Source organism: Salvia miltiorrhiza, chromosome 5 (genome assembly GCF_028751815.1).
Source record: "Salvia miltiorrhiza cultivar Shanhuang (shh) chromosome 5, IMPLAD_Smil_shh, whole genome shotgun sequence".
NCBI lineage: Eukaryota > Viridiplantae > Streptophyta > Magnoliopsida > Lamiales > Lamiaceae > Salvia > Salvia miltiorrhiza.
The window spans coordinates 26946853-26964161 of NC_080391.1; the positions used below are offsets into that span (position 1 = coordinate 26946853).

The 17309-nt window shown below is 36.6% G+C and overlaps 1 long non-coding RNA gene across 1 annotated transcript; it reads left to right on the forward strand.

Moving 5' to 3' along the window:
- Positions 1–932: 932 nt before the first annotated feature.
- Positions 933–3490, forward strand: LOC131026218 (uncharacterized). The gene is made up of 3 exons (XR_009102215.1): positions 933–1816; positions 2860–2944; positions 3297–3490. It is a non-coding gene; the product is annotated as an uncharacterized LOC131026218 (long non-coding RNA).
- The last annotated feature ends 13819 nt before the right edge of the window (positions 3491–17309 follow it).

The window sequence follows — 17309 nt, forward strand, 5'->3', positions numbered from 1 at the left end:
CGATAGTTATGTATACATATATATTCAGTTGGTACTTAAAATTATGGACTACAATCATCTTTCATTTTCAGCATTAATATTATATACGTGGCCATATCCAATCAGATAAGGACAATTAGTAAAGAAATAATTAATTAATTGTGCGGTTTGATAGGGACATGGGGTTTATATCCAATTCCGAATCGTGTTTCTCTGAAAAATATGATGTTTCAGATTTTTAAACAAACCCATTCATACTCTATGTATGTTTCTTGAGCGAATTGTACAAGTTGAAAACTGCGACATAATAAATTGCTATAATTTGGACAAGTAATTAGAAGCTTGTTGTTTAGTGATAACAACAACATTAATTATTGACGAGGTTTTTGTGTGAGGCTGACAAATAAGTGTAACAGCTGGATTTAGACTAGTCAATAATCCATGGAAGGTGAAAGGGGTAAAGTGCAGTGCCGAATATTTATGTCTGCACTTCAACGTCATAATAATAAACACTTCAACGTGATAATAATAAACAATCAAATAGTAACAATTAACAAACAAGCACAGCATGTAGTGTAACTTGTAATACGAATTATAAATATGTATTTTAGCTACTTAGGATGGTAGACACTATTAAAAAAAGCAACTAACGCAAAATTCTCTCGGGGATGGAGCTGGAGGTGAGCGGTTATTGGTGTATATCGCTCGCATCTTAAAATTTCATTAGATTTGCATTTTGCACTCTAAAATTATAATTTTATCAAATTGCACCCATGGAATAGAGTAATTATATTTTCTACTTTGCATCGTGCAAATTGTCACAGCCCAAAACCGTTTACTACCTTTGCAAATTTTATTTGAAAATTTTTATATTTTCGAGATATTAAAAATATAAATCTATGAGTCGAGTTTGTGGAGAATTATCTAATCGCGCCCCTAGCTAGATGTATGACTCTAAATTCTAGGTTATACCTATAGAAATAAAGTTTTATATTCCAAAAATATTTTTATATAAATTTGGGCCTAAATAAATTTATTTACTTAAATATATTTATCATGGACATTATATTAATTTTGGATTAAGAATAAAATATTTTCATAAATTTTGTTAGTGTTGGGCTTATTGTTATTAATGTGCCAAATTCTTTTGCAATGATCCTAAAACAATTATTCAAGTTTCAACATTTATAGTTTATTAATGATTTCAAGGATTTGGATACCTTATTTTCGTATCTGCAAATTAACAATTTCTACTCTATTTATTTACATTTGTTTAAAGAAGTCTCCAAGCCAGCCATTCCTATTTTTATTTTTATCAGATATCTAACCGCCCTATTTTTCTCATTTAGCCACTTTTATGCTCATCATATATATATACATCTTCTACTCCATCTCTGCAAATTTTACAAAGCAAAAACTATACTTTGAGATAACCAAGTTTTTCTCTCTAACTGCAGATCAATCAACATGGTATTAATTTTCAATCTATGAAATTTCTATTTCAGTACAATTTATCATTTCCTGTTTTTACATCTCTACAACTACAAGTATTTCTCTGAACATTCTATATATATTTAGAAAAATCACAAGCATACACCTATTCACTAATCAAACCCCCTTTCCGTAAAATTTGACAACCACAGCAGCAAAACTTTGATTTCAAATCTTGATTTTTTTCCTTCCACAGCAGGATTTCTTTCACACTTCAAATCTTTGACGAACAAGTAAATTCAATCTATTTAAACCTCATTGTATCATCCTCAAATTCACAAATCAACAAAACAAATTCAGTCTTTTAAGATTCATCCTGTTTCTTCCCACTGCCGAATCTCCATCGGTAATTCTCAAAAACTTGTATAGTTTATTTTCATATGCAAAGATTTCTGCTTTCTTTCAATTTACAGAAAACAACCAAACTCCCACAAAATTCTTGTTTTTATAAATTTAAACATGCATATACAGATATTAAATTGATCGAAATCATATTCACTGTTTTACAAAAAGAAAAGAAAATAGAAGGGAGGGGAAACGGTTGAGCAGCAATACCGCCGGATCCGACGGAGGTGGAGACAGGGGCAGCGGCGCTAGGTCTCGGCGTTCTGGTCGGACAGAGGAAGGAGGCGGCTGGGCGGCGCCGCTGTCGACGCAGGGGCGGCGATGGTGGTGCTGCTGTTGGCCAGGAGAGAAATAGACGGTAAAGGCGACGCCGGGCAGGAGACGGTGGCGGCAGGGGTCGCCGGAGAAGAGGGGCGCAGGTGCGGCTGGTGCGGTGAGGACAAGGGTAGGGGAGGAGGAAGAGGACGAGAAGTGAGGGGTGAGAAGGAGATAGGAAGAAGGGGGAAGGGAAAGGAGGCAGAACCGCCGGCCGACGGGGCGGTGGCGTGCCGCCTGGTGGCGGCGGAAGGGGGAGACCGAGGGAGAGAAGAGGAGAGGGAGAGAGGGTGAGCTGCGTATGAGTGTCTGAGGTGAAGATTGTGTGTGAGTTTAGATTAGGGGAGTTGGAAGAGTGGGCTTGGGCCAAATGGGGATTTTAATTTCATGGGCTGATTTTATTTAAATAGTTGGGTTTAATTTTTAATTACCTCATGGGCTCACTTTCACCTAAGTAATTGGGTTTAATTTTAATTATTTTGAGCTACATATTTCTTTTAATTAAATTGGATTTATCCTTAAATTATTTTACTAATCAAAATTTTCATAAGAAATTATATCTTATTATTTAAATTATTAAATCATTTCTTAATCCAAATTTTCATGAGAAAATATATTTTACTACTTAAATTTATTAGATCAATTATTTTTATATGATCCTATAATCTAAATTATTTTCTAAAGTTTAATTAGGCCCTCATGTCTTATTATTTAAATTTATCTGACTAGGTGCGGCGCGACTAGGATATGAATTTTAATTGTATTACTCAAGTTAGCATTCAAGTTGAAGTTCAAGTTCAAGTTAAATTTCCAGGTGTGGGATTTATTTCAGTACATGCACGTGGTTAATATTTGTCCATTTTAATATTATGTGTTTACCGTATGTGTTGTAAAAATATTTATCGCTAGGGGCCAGCATAATTGGTCCAGGACTTCACCGTCCTTGGTATGCCACAATGCGATTTCATGTTACAGGGTTGCAACCATTATATTGTCGCCAGGGGCCCACATATAGGGTCCGGGACATTAAAGTCCTTGGAGTTGCCACAGTGCGTATGGAAGTTATGTTACGTTATGACAATATGTGTTACCATTTTATTAACATGGACAATTATTGCATGTTCCCACACTGAGTGTACCCTGTATACTCATCCCATATTCAACAGTTTCAGGTGATTGATATTGGAGGCGCGTGGAGAGTTGAATGGGCGCGTCGAATCTATTTAAAATAAATGTTTCTTAAAACATATTATGTTATTTCATGTTATATCTTTTGGTTATGTAAACTCTGAAATTCTATACTATTTGAGATTTGTGTGTGATTTATTTAAATAAATGTTGTTATATTATTTTAATGTCATGACTTGTTTAATTTATATTTAAATTCATTTCAAATATTTATTTAAGAATTTATATCTTTACGAAAATATATACATGGATACATACATAATTTTAATTATATAAAGATTTTATTTTGTTATATTTTCCGCTGCTAAAAAGATATTATTTTATATTTAGAGTTTTTCCTTAGTATAAGTTTTATTAATTAGTTAATTATTTTTCTGACATCTTCATGTCATGCTTTGAAAATAAAGTTGTTAAATTTATGATTTAAAAATCAAGATTTATATTTGAATACATTATTGAAAATTTTGATATCTTATAAATCGTTTTAAAAGTGCTTTAAAGACCAATTTTATTTAAAGAATTCTTTTTCTTAAAATTATTTTCGAAAATATTTATTTTAAAAATGAGTTTTAAATTATTTTAAAAGACTTCCGTATTAAATATTTATTTAAATTTTATATTTAACTCCTTAATTAGATTAGGGTGTTACACAAATATTGAGTAAAATTTTCATTAAAATATTATTCACACTGAAATTATCACCTATCCATATATATAAATACTCGCAGCAGATATTAGTAGCACGGTTAATGGTACTAATATCAAGTAAAATACTAAAACAATAAAGAACAATACTAAAAAATTAGGATTCAGTTCGATGATACACACCTACGTTTGGGGGGCCTCTTTTTGGGAAATCAAGTTAAGATACAAATAGACTTACAAAATAAGACTCCCTCTTACTATGCCTCTATACATTCTTAGAACTTCACATGCGGTGGACAGTTGGAAGCAAGTCCGCAACTTACAATCTAAACCTGAACTCAACGCATTCGGTAAAAGAACATGGGATTTAAAACGTTCAATTGTCATTGGATCATATTGGTTGTTTAACGATGTACAAATATAAGCCAGACCTAGCATGCTCCTATTGCAGAAACTAAAACATGTTGGTGTTTAGAATTATACCTTTGAAGCGTTACTGTTAAGGTATCGCCTCACTGTTGATTATCCTTTTTGCAACGATGGTGCTCGACCTTGCCGGAGATTCACTCGAGATCAGTTCGTGCTTGGCAGTAGTCTTAGACTCGTGGTTTTTCACGAATCTATACAGAGAAAGAGAAAACAAGTAGTACCTGTATAATATGATAAGAAGAGAAGAATCACGGGCACACAGACAAATGTGTCAATACTTCTCGGCTTAGGCACTGGCCTCTCGATATAACAAAAACACACCACCACAAGTTGGACCTCTTAGGATTAGAGAGATAGCTCTTGTTGACAAACAACAACATCCCACAACTAATCTCTTTCCACTCGGTTGCTCCTCCAATAATTACAAACACTTTCAATTGATAGTCTATTTTCACTCTACCAGAAACTATATATAGCTTCCATCCTCTTAAATTGTGACGCCCGGGGACGAAGTGCGGAGTGATCGCCGGTGCAAAAGAGGCACGGACAAGGAGCGGCTCCGATTAAGACTTTCAAGCTGAGGGGCATAGGAATGAACCGAAACACACCCAAACGAGAGGGATTCTGAGAATATGCAGGTATAGGACTGCATATTCGAGGAGAGCTTAAATGATTTGATAGGTGCTACTCATATCAACAAGGTGCATCTTCTTTTCTGGTGCCCACATGGAAAAAACTCCAAGGTTAAGCGTGCTTGATTTGGAGTAATTTCAGGATGGGTGACCACCTGGAAAGTTTCTCGGGGAGCGTGCGAGTGAGGACAAAACACGCTAGAAAAGACTCGTGTTGGTCTGTGGGGACAGCCGTCAAGTCTAGAGCCGGGCTGTTACATAAATAATCTCATAAATAGTAACCATATCAACAAGATTACAATCAGTATGAATCTTCTCCAGTCTGATCATACATTTTTCAACAATGTCAAGAATGAAATGAAATCTAACACCAATGTACTTAGTTCTATCATGAAACACAAGATTCTTGCACAATTGAATGACAGATTGGCTATTAGAAAATAACACATCATCTTTATCAAGAAAATTGATTTCAAATAATAGATCTTTCAACCAAATAGCTTATTTTTAAGGCTTTGGTGGCAACAACATATTCCGCTTTATTAGTAGATAAAGCAACAATAGATACCAGTACTGGAATGTTATAGATATAAATACATGCATATAACACCTGAAATTATTTAAAGTTAGTTTTTCATGATACTCCCTTTGTCTCATTAAAACTAGCCACCTTTCTATTTTAGTTTATCCCATTAAAAGTGGCCACTTTCCAAAATAAGGTATTATTTGGGCTTAATTAAGCTCATTAAGTTAAATATTACTCCCTTCTCTCTCATCTCACATAGGGGTAAGCAGCGGGTCTGATGGCCCAAATTTGGTCCGATCCAGACCGAATTTTAAGGGAGGATCGGACCGAACCTGAACATCGGGTCGGATTTGGTCTGGGTCCGACCCATTGAAAGTAAGAACGTTGAAATACTCTGATTACCGTATGGGGAGTAGCTAGAAAAGACAAATCATGATGCTTATCTACTACATTTCTACATGAAACCTTGGTTTACAAATTTGAAAAATAAATAAAATGGAGGCATGTATGTCACATATCCATCTTCTGAATTATAGATGCAGTGACGGAGCTAGTCGGCCGATGAACTCAAAACATCTGAATAAAATACCTACTTGTTTTGAAAATGGAATATCTATACATGTAGTGGTGGGGCCCGCTCAATATTAGTATTTGCAACTCGAATACGGTCGCCTCCGTTGGCGAGGCGGCGCAGCTTGCTGGAGGCGGAGGGAAGCTTCGCGAGGCTGTTGTGGGGTGGCGCAGCTTCCTGGAGACGGAGGGAAGGTCTGGCGCGAGAAGGCTGGGCAGCGGTCCGGCGGTGCGAGAAGGCTGGGCGGTAGGTTTGAATATGTGGTAGGGGAGAGGGCGGTGCTAGGTAGGGTTGTACAGAGAGAAAGTTCGTTTTTCCCTACATTAGATAGATTAGGTGTAGATTATTTTATTTATTAATATTATTATAAATATATGAATTAAATAATTATTTTATTAAAGCTACGGATCGGTCCGGGTTCGAGCAGGTTAAGACCCAGACCGACCCGAATATTTTTTAGTCCTAAAAAATTGACCCGGACCGGACCGAATATGTCTATTGGGTCGGTCTGGTTCGGACCGAACCCATCGGTCCGGGTCGGATTGATGGATTCGGTTTGGATTTGCTCACCCCTAATCTAACATTTCTTTCTCCCATTCCCCTTAGCTCACGGCTTACTAGCCTTCTCCCCTCTTACGGCTGTACACGCCGTTGCAGTCTAAGTCCAGCGATGTTGCCGCCCAGGGCCGAGGTTGTCTTTGAAATTCCGGCGAGGCCGACGCCCATCATTAGGAGCGGCAGCGAAGATTTGTTGGTGTCGCCAGAAATCATGGAGGATGAAGGATAATTTTGGGGCTAGGGTTCAGGCGGTTAAAACTGAACGAAGAGAGAGATAGGGGTGAGGGTGAGCGGCGGTGGCCATGGCTCTATCTACGGGACTTGCTCGACCGTGAGCCGACGAGGAGAAGGAGCAGGCTGCTGAGCAGTCGGGGATGAAGTTGTTGAAGCTCTACCAACTCCAGAAAACCATTTCTTCACCGCCCCTGATCTCCCCCTGACTCGCTGGGAAGTTCAAATTGTAATGAAAAATTGATGAAATGAAATTTTTCAAGTTCTTGAAATTGCCTTTTGTTCTGCCGCCCAATTTTGGGTTTTGATTTGTTCCAAAAATTTTCCATCTGCTGCCTTTGTATTTCAAGGCATAACCATTAATTAAATTGAATCATTTAACCATTAACATTCAGATATTAATTTATTTTAAAGTTTCAAATATTAAAAGGTAGAAAATGGTTGGTTGTAATTAATTCACTAATAAAGTTATTGAAAAAGTGAATCACATATAATTAAAGCATAATTATTTCTTCTTAATCTTCATGTCGAAAATAAAGTGATCACTTATATAAGGACAGAGGAAGTAATATATAGTAGCCATTGGAACTTGCAAATAAAAATAAGCAAAATTTCAAAAGGTAATTGAAGTTGATACAATAGATGAAAGCAGAAGTGTTGTGATGCTCTATTGGGTTATTCTAGGATTTGTCGCTGCCTTGCTTCGACTCAGAATTGTTTGAAGAGAGCATCTACAAGTTTGGTGTGATTTTTTACCATGTATACTCTTAACATAGACATGAACTTTTTTCCCTAAAAATAAAGAAGGAGTTCATTGTATACTTTTTAGTTGTTTATCCGTACTAAATTTTTAATATTATCACTGCATAAATATTATTTCAAAAATAAGTACGATATTAAAATTTAGGGTTAATAGCCAAAAAATACATGAACTATCATCAAATTTGCAAATTGCACACGACCTTCAAAATTAGCCCCAGAATACACCACCTTTCGATTTAATTGTAATTTGCACATGCGTTGACCATCATCTTAAACGTTGTTGACGTGGCAGCCGGAAATTGCAGACGTGGACTAACCGTCGGGCATGTAAAACGACGTCGTTTTATCAAGTTTTTCTAAATAAAAAAAATAAAAATAAAAAGAAAAAAAACCCTTTCTGCTCAACGCCTCCTTTCTGCTCTCTCTCTCTCTCTCTCCACACAGAGACGCCACTCCCTTCTTCCTCACCGGCGTTGCCGGCGTCGTCACCGGCGTCGTCGCCTCTCCCTTTTCTCGCCTCTCACCCTCCCTCTGTAACACACGCACAACCCAAAAAGACAAGGAATTCAAACGAAAATCAGCCCAACAAAACCCTAGATCTGTGCAAACCAAAATCAACCACCGCAATCCCGGTGAGGTTGAGTTTTCTTCAATATGTATTGTGTTCTTTTTTTTTTACTTATGTATTGTGTTCTTCTAAAAGTTTCTTTTGCAGTTTACAGTTACTCCTATTAATTTGAGGCTATACATTATTGAATTCCAGCGTATTTTTTATGCTTTTAGAATTTTATTTTTAAAGTTTTAATTCTGGGGGTTACAAGGGCAAAATTGTACATGTATTAATATTTTTTATTTTTTTAAAAATTAGAGGCTTTATCGAGTAAAATGGGGGCTATGTATATAATCACCCTTCTCTAAAAGCAGAAGTGGCAGGCCTATAGCAGATTTATGCTTTTTCGATGCATTTGGGACTATTCTTGGGCTTTTGTATTTCTACTATCTTCATTAGTCTTCTTCTTCTTGGTTGAAGGCCCAATATGATTGCCATAATTTTATTATTCGACTTTCAACATAATTTATAATCAATAATCTATAACATATTTTAAAAACAAATTTTTATTTAAAATTAATTTGAAATTAATTTTAAAATTGATTGATGATTTTTTTTTTTAAATTTGTTATACCCAAAAAAAGGAAAAAACACACTCACACTCTAGCTTTCTAGGTGACTCGACCCCCGACCTATTGATTGGAGGAGAAACATCTTACCAAGAGACTGTGCTTGATTGATGATTTTATAATTAGAATAAAATTGAAAGTTTATTTGTAGACTATATTCTATCTTTTTTCCTCTTTTCTATTCATCTGTAAATTAATGAGTTCAATAGTTTTTTTTTCTACTTATTTTTCTTTTTTAAATGTTTAAAGACTAAAACTTAATCTCAACCATATCTCTCCAATCTCTCTCTCTCTCTCTTTTAATAAGCCGATTTATCATTTTTTTAATTTTCTTTTTAATCTTATTTTCTCTTTTAAGTTTTTTTTTTCTTTTTTCATAATATCAGTTTTTATTTTGGGGTCATGGCAAAAAATACACGAATTTTAGAAAAAATTTGTAATTTTCACCTGAACTTCCAATTAAGTCAATAAATATATGAATTTATATTTTTATGTTGCAATTTTCACCTAAATTTGACTCTCGATGAAATTAGAGCAATATTGACAATCAAAATCAAGTTAAATATATAAATTTTTGCTTTCTTAGACCTCCGAGCTTATAAATACTCCTCATCATCAGATGTTAGACCAACATCAGGTGAACTTCCGACTGTCAACTAAGCTTTAATTTAACCGAAAAGTCAAACCCAGTTGAAAATTACAACAAAAATATAAATTCATGTATTTTTTGGCTTAATTGAAAATTCAGGTGAAAATTACAACTTTTTTCAAAGTTCGTGTATTCTTGGCCATAATCTCTTTTATTTTTTTCTTCTTTTTATATTTAACTCAAATATATACTAAAATTATATTTCTTATTGTATTAATAATTTTTATATGATAATTGAGTTTATAATAAAATATTTTTGTGCAAATTACCGATTTTATAGATAGTGATTTCGTGAAGATTTAGAATAAAACACTAATAAAAACTGGTTAATAATTGGTGTCGTGGGTATGTAAGACACCGATTTTTAATCGAGCTCTATCAATCCACTTTTGATTGTTGAAAGAAACTAATATAATTAACAAGCTTTAAAATCTACAAAATTTGTTTTGATTAAAAATCGTTTTTTTTTTTTTTTTTTTCCTTCTAGTGACTTTTATTAGAGTTTGTGTTATAAGCAGTGGAGTATATTATAGTTAAATGCATACGTGGGTTTAATTCTAAAATAATTATTCTGTTCGTCTCATTATAAATGCTTCATTATTTTTAGCCACATAAATTTAAGAATGTGTAATTAGTTGGTGGAGAGAAAAATATATATTGGGATTTGTAAAAATAGATATAGAAAAAGAGTAAATGGTGGGCCCGGGTTAAGATCAAATTTCTCAAATATGAGCGTATAATAGAAAAGATAATTTTTTTGAAGGAATAGAAAAGATTAGTAAGTTGAAAGAAATGAAGAATATTAGGTATGGGTATTATTAAGACAAAAGCAGTGTTGGGTGGGTAATGTTATACTGCAAGGTTTGGGCGTGCATGGTGAGCAAGTTGAAGACCCCCAATCTTGGGCTGATCAGCCGTGGAAGAAGGCGGCGGAGTCCTGTTCGCCGGTGGAAGCCCTCCAACTGTACAGCCGCATGCACCGCAAATCCGTCCTCTTCAGACGCCACCTCCTGAAACTCGGCTTCTCCACCCACCTCTACGTCGCCACTTGCCTCCTCTCCGTCTACTCCTCCACCCTTTGTTCGACGAAATGCCCCGTCACTTGGACACAACGAGGGCATCTCGCTCTTCCGCCTCATGATGTTGGGCAGCCTCAGTTCCGTTGGATTGGCGTTGGGGAAATCCATGCAAGTGGGAGCTGGGCAGCTGCTTGGTCGACATGTATGCAAAATGCGGGGCTGATATTCGACATGATGAAGGCGTGGACAGCTCTCATCTGCGGGCACGGTCAGGAAGCTCTGCTGGTATTCGAGAAGCAGGGCTGAAGCCCAATGACGTCACATTTCCTCGATATCTTTGACATTGATGCATGGACCTCTAAAATAGTTGCTGAAATTAACAACAGCTTACATTACCCAAAACGCACTAAAGTAAAGATTAATGTAAGTAACAAAATAACACTACTATAGTTTGAGATTTTCAACGTATGTTATTTTAAGAGCCAGCCTTGGCTCTCCAATGTGAATGCCCTAATTTCTAGTAAGCGAAACAGAGGGATTAGATAGAAGGTCTGGGTTATGACTTATGAGAACCATAGTCAAATATTGGGTTGGGCCGTGTTATACAAGTTAGAATCTGGATTTCCGGCCCATATGATAAATATCGAGCATTCCATTTTTGGTGTATCTTTTTATCGCCCTCATTTAACTCAATAAATTCACTTATTTAAATTAATAATAAAAAATAATTATGAATTTATTATTTTATCCTATAATCCATAGTCCCAGATTAAACTTAACAAATGATTCATTCTCTCTCTCTCTCTCATGATATTAGTACCAAGTTAAATTTGACTTTTGGGGTGTGTTTACTTTAACGTAATAAAAAATCCGGGTAGATGGTATAAATTTTGGAAAACGAATAATTTTATACATAAGGAAGGGTGATATAATTTTAACCACCTTATGAGTAGTGGGTAAATATAATAATAAAATTGAGATTTTATTATTATCATAATAAAATTGAGATTTTAACCCAACTGCTACCAACCCAACGCCAGAAATCTGCCAATGATCAAGACAGCCGAAGCTATAGCAAGCAACAAAGGAATCACCAAGAACAGAAAACGATCTACCCAACAAATGCCTAGCAGAACAATCAGCATCTCAATGCCAATGACTAGAGGAAGCAAATCTCAGCCAATGGCGAAGCTTCTAAAGGAATCCGACCTTTTCGAACCCAGCTACTAGCGCATCATTAAACTGAAAAAAGCTCCAAAAGACATTTCAACCAACAATCACCAAAGAAACAACCACCAAAACACCAACAGACCTGCAAGCGTACCTCGGTGAAGGAAACACCGGGGGCGACAACATGCAATGAATAATCATGTCACCATGCGAAGATGGCTATGAGTAGCCATGTCAAGACGTACAACTTGCTTGATAATTAGGGATGTCAATCGGGCCAACCCACTCGGTTTCAGGTTATTTTCGATTCGGGCTAGTCGGTTTTTTTATTTTTCGAGCTAAATTTTTTTGACCCTAATCCTAACCCACTCGGTTTCGGGCTAGCCCGTTCGGGTCCGCAAGTTTATAATTTTTTATATGTTTAATTTTTTTTATAAATAATCATATTCTTGTAATAAAAATATGTCGTATTTTTTAAATCAAGACATTTCGCCTTATTTTAGATACAAAAATTAGTATTTTTTTTAACGTAAGTTTACATAATATGTAACTTTAACTTCGTTTCCGATATAAATTGTATATAGATTTAATATAAATGACTATCTTTCTTTGACTTTTATATCATAGATGATTGTTATTAATCGTTGGTGATTGGGCGTATTTATACGCATTTATTTGGGGGATTTTTCTATGTTTTCTGTGTTTAATTTGTATTAAATATCATCTTTAGGATATGATTATGATCTTATATGTATTTTGATGGTATTTAATAGGTTTTGAAGAAAAGACATGATTTTGAGAAGAATTTTGAAGCTTGAAGTGGTAGAGAATGAAGGCTGTGCGGACAAGGATTAATGGGCTGGATCTTTGATTATTCTTAGCTGATCATATTTAAATTGTTTTGGGATTGGGAATAGTTCCAAATTTGGACCTTTGCGCCACTTTTCCCTATTAGCTTTTAATTAGATTAGTTGTGGGCTTTACGTCATTTTTGACTAGTTGCCTAATTAGACTTGTTTTAGTTGCCTTATTAGACTAAGGTTTTGATTATTTTCTTAGTATATATATTAGTATTCAGCACACTTTGTTTAGAGACATATCATATATTCAGACACCAACTTTTGAAAGCAGCAACTGCGATTTTGGAGTTCTTCCAATCAGGTTTTATTTCTTTCATCATTCCTTGCAATTTATTTATTTATTTCTTGTGTTATTTAATTATGTTTTCTAGCTAAATTCGTTTATTCCGGCATTGATTAGGGAAGCACTAGCGAAATTATTCAGTGAGATCTAATTGTTCTTATACTTTATTTTTATGCTTGCATCTGCGATTCTCCATGTTTAATGATATTAATTATTTTGATCCATTAGATAGTTGCAAATATTTATCGGGTTAGAATTAATTATATAGCCAATTGAACCGGCCATCCGTAATTGTGGTTTAGGTTTGATTAGTGGTAAATTGACACATCAGGGTCAAGGGAAAAGCAGTCTTAATTTAATAATCCTGCGTCAGAGTTTATTGGTTTTGAATCGGGTTTTTCTAGATATTAATGCTATCGGCTCATTAAACCTATAGAGCGTCTCTTACGGTTGTCAGTCGATTAGGGTAGTAATTAGTGAAGCGTCTTCCTGGTTACCGAATAATTAAGGAGAAATAAGATCACGTCAGAAGCGTCTTCGGTGGTTATAACTGGTTTGTTTGCATGATTTAAAGTTATTTTTGCATCGATGATCGAAATAATTGAGCTAGGGTGGACTTAATTGATTGTTGGAATTCTTTTATTAATTGTTGGAATTTTTATTCATCTTTTAGTTAATTGGAAAAATTGGTTTATTCGGATTTTATTTATTTAATTTTAAGTTTAGTATTTTCTATATCTTCTTCTCAAAATTTCGTGATTACTTTGCAGACTTTAATTGGAGAAATTCTCGCCAGTCCCTTGGGAGACGATTTTGCTTACTGCTGTCTGCGCAGTGTGGGCATACCGGCTGACTGCCGGATATTTTTGGTGTAAAACGACGCACCAGTTGGAAAAAATCAAAACATATTCTACAAGCATCAAAATGTTATTATCGAGTTAAAAAGTAAAGTATTAAAGTTTAAAAATTAATTATTAAGAAAATGTTCGGTTAATCGGGCCAACCCTATCGGGCTCGGGCTATTTTCGGTTCGGGCCATTCGGGTTAAATTTTTTTCGGGCTTAAAATTTTCAGCCCTAACTCACCTTTTTTATTGGTCTATTTGGGTCGACCCGTCGGTTTCGGGCTTTTTTGACACCCCTATTGATAATATCGAGCTCATGAGGCCACCAGCCCTCCTCCTGGGAAGGATTCGCCATAATGTCAGCAACTTTATTGTCTTCCCGAAAATATGAGTAACTTGAAGTTGAAAACTTTGTAGAAGACGAAAGATATTCTTCCACAAAGCCACAAACCGCCAGGGAATAGCCTCAGATCGGGACAATAACAAGTGAACCACATAAGTGGAATCCGATTCGATCCAAAGATGGGTCCAGCCTCTAAAGAAAGCAATCTGAATCGCCACAATATTGGCAAGCAACTCAGCTTCGAACGCCATATCCCATACCACCTTTATAGTGGAAGCAACCTCTAACCCAGCTCTAATTATCCCTAAACACGCCACCCGCAGAGATGAGACCAGGTGAGCCAAGGGCCGACCCATCAGTGTTCACCTTAATCCAGGGTGCCACCAATGAATAAAAATGAAATACAGCGGAGGAGCCGCTCTAGCAGGAACGCCAATATTCCGAAGAATAAAGTAATCCGACCAAATGTTACTCATGTGACCCAACTTGCGGAAGTTATTATGCATCCCCTGAGAAGCAACTTTGACAGTGTGAAAAATGTGTTTGGCAGTGAAGGTCTTGCTGTCAAAGATGCATTTATTGCGATGCATCCAGATAGCCGAAATCAAGTTGATAATGCTAGCTTTCTAGAAATTCCCCAGCTGGGAACTCAACATATAATTCCACGCAGTGACCAAGAAGCTATGAATATCCGCACTGGAGATGGCATGCGAAAAATCAAACCACTGAAGAAACTCCTACCAAACAATCCGCACCCTACAACAAGACCATAAGATGTGATCAATGCTCTCATTAGCCGCAAGGCAGAAAGCGCCGTAATTAGGCATAATGAGGCCCTGTCGAATAAGGCGATCAAAGGTGGCATGCAGTTATGGAGCACACGCCAACAAACCAAGGATCGGCACACCGTGATGAAAGGCTCCCAAATCCAAGAGCCCCAAGAGACCATCGGGAATCTATAACAATTGTTGGCAAATGCCAGAGCTGCGGTCACAGTCCGTTGCAGCGAAAGCTTCCAGAAGAGAATGTCCGAGCCAGAACCAATCGAAATGAGTAAAATATCACAAACCAACATAAGAAAAGAATTGATAAAATCCTAATTGAAGTGCCAAATCCTGTCAAAGAAGTAATCAGCAATCGTCTGATCAAGAGAGCCCTGCAAAAAGTAAGGGATGCCACATTTATCGATAAGACGATAACCCATCCAGTCATCCATCCAGAAACATATGGAAGTGCCATTTCCAATATAACTATACGAATCATGCACCAAGCCAAAAATCTCCTGACGTAAACCCAGCCAAACTGTGGAAGACGTAGCTTGAGACTTCACCTGACTGTCGTGGGTGAGATATCTACCACGCATAATGTTAAATCCAAAACTCTGACCAACAATCACCTTCCAGGCTAACTTCATGAGTAAACACTTGTTCATTAGAGTGAAAGAGCGAATACCCAACCATCTGCCTTGATGGCGCAAAGACGAGTCTAACTAACCGAGCAAGTAGGCATCTTGTGAATATCTCCTGTCCAAATAAAATTATGGCACTTCGAATCAAGCTCCTTCAACAAAGACTGGGGCCAGCAGTAGACCATCATAGAGTGAGTGAGAGAACTCTGAATCACAGACTTAACGAGGCAAATGCGGCCCGCCATAGATAGATGCATCATCTTCCACCTCAAAAACTTCTGGAAAATACAATCATGAATACCGCAGAGGTGAGAAGCCCAGACTTTACCCCGAAATATAGGAACCCCCAGATAAGTAAAAGGGAATGAGTCCATGGAGAAAGCAATAGAATGAGCAATCTGACGCCGAGTATGAGAGGGAACCCAGTCCGAGAAGAAAACCTCAGACTCCTCGAGACAAACAATCTGCCTCGAGATAGAACCATAATAGTCAAAGATGCGATGAAGAGTTTTGTTAGGTCCCGGAAGGTCTGGAATAGGTGTATGGGAGGGGGAATACACCTATAAGCTATTTTTATAAAAAACAAACCAACACAACCTTTTAACAATGAAAGAGTTAAGAAAAACTTCGGTTGATGACTGATACTGAATTTTTCTTCAGTAAAGAGATATCAGTTAAGTCCAAGACTTTAACTGATATGTGTTAGGCTTCAGTCAGGTTTGTAAAACAGAGGAGTGTTATAAATTTTACTGACTATCCGAAGATTTATCGGCTAGACTAATAACACTGGCAGCGAAAAACTTTTTCTTTTGAAATGGCCTTTGTGATTAAACAAGTTGTCAAGATTTAGTTTCTCTTTGTAGTTGATCAATTTCAGCTAAGAAAGAGTTTGCGCACAAATAAGAAAGTAAAGACTGAAAGCGATAAACTACAAAGGGATTTTTACGTGGTTCGGAATTCAATTCCTACATCCACGGTCAGTTGATCACACTGACAAACACTCTGGGCTTGTGCTTACGGGTGCACAGGAAACCTTAACAACTGAAAATCTAATCTTCAGTACTAACACAATGGGTTGGATTTCTCACTCACTCTTAGCTTCGCTGAGACAAAACTATGTCTACCCTGCGACTCCTAAGATCTCTTGGAGTCAGAACACTGGTCTGAACTTCTCTAGGCTCAAACACTCTTTTCGGTCAGTTGAAAGGAGGTTCGAAAACTTGCCAACTAGATCACAGAGACCAGGCTATCTGTAATCAGTTACTTAGGCTTTGGATATACAATATTTGCCGAAGGTTCTAAGAGAATATATGTAATCAGTAGTAGACAGATTTTGGCTTTGGGATTCTCTTCTTCGATTCAAACTTTGGAAGGCTTTTATTTGCTGAGTTGCAATTTTGGCAGCGTTTTAGCTTGTGTATTTGAATCGGTGAAGATGGAAGTGTTCCTCGAGCTCTATTTATAGGAGAGGTCTTGAATAGATCCGTTGGCGGAGATGGTCTTCAAGAATTCATCCATTGGAGAGAAATTCGAACTTTGCTGAGGCTTCAATCTTCGAGGTTCCTTGTTTGGTGAGAAACGGCTACACAGGTACAAGAGGTAGGACGTCTCTGAAAAGGTAATCACCAAAAAGGAATGCTCTGCAGAGAAAGGACGATCCTCGAAATCTCTGCATTTAATGCGGTTGTACTTGGGAGTGCGTGGCTTCCTTTTAACTCTGGAGGTTCAGTCCGAGGAAGAATGTTAACTGATACTTGACTTTAGTATCAGTCCGCTAAATCCACGTGGCCTGCATTAATGAATCAGTCGTAACTAATCCTTTAGTTGAGAAACTCGATCAGTCAAACATCAGTCTTTAAACGCAACATCAGTTGAGTTTTTT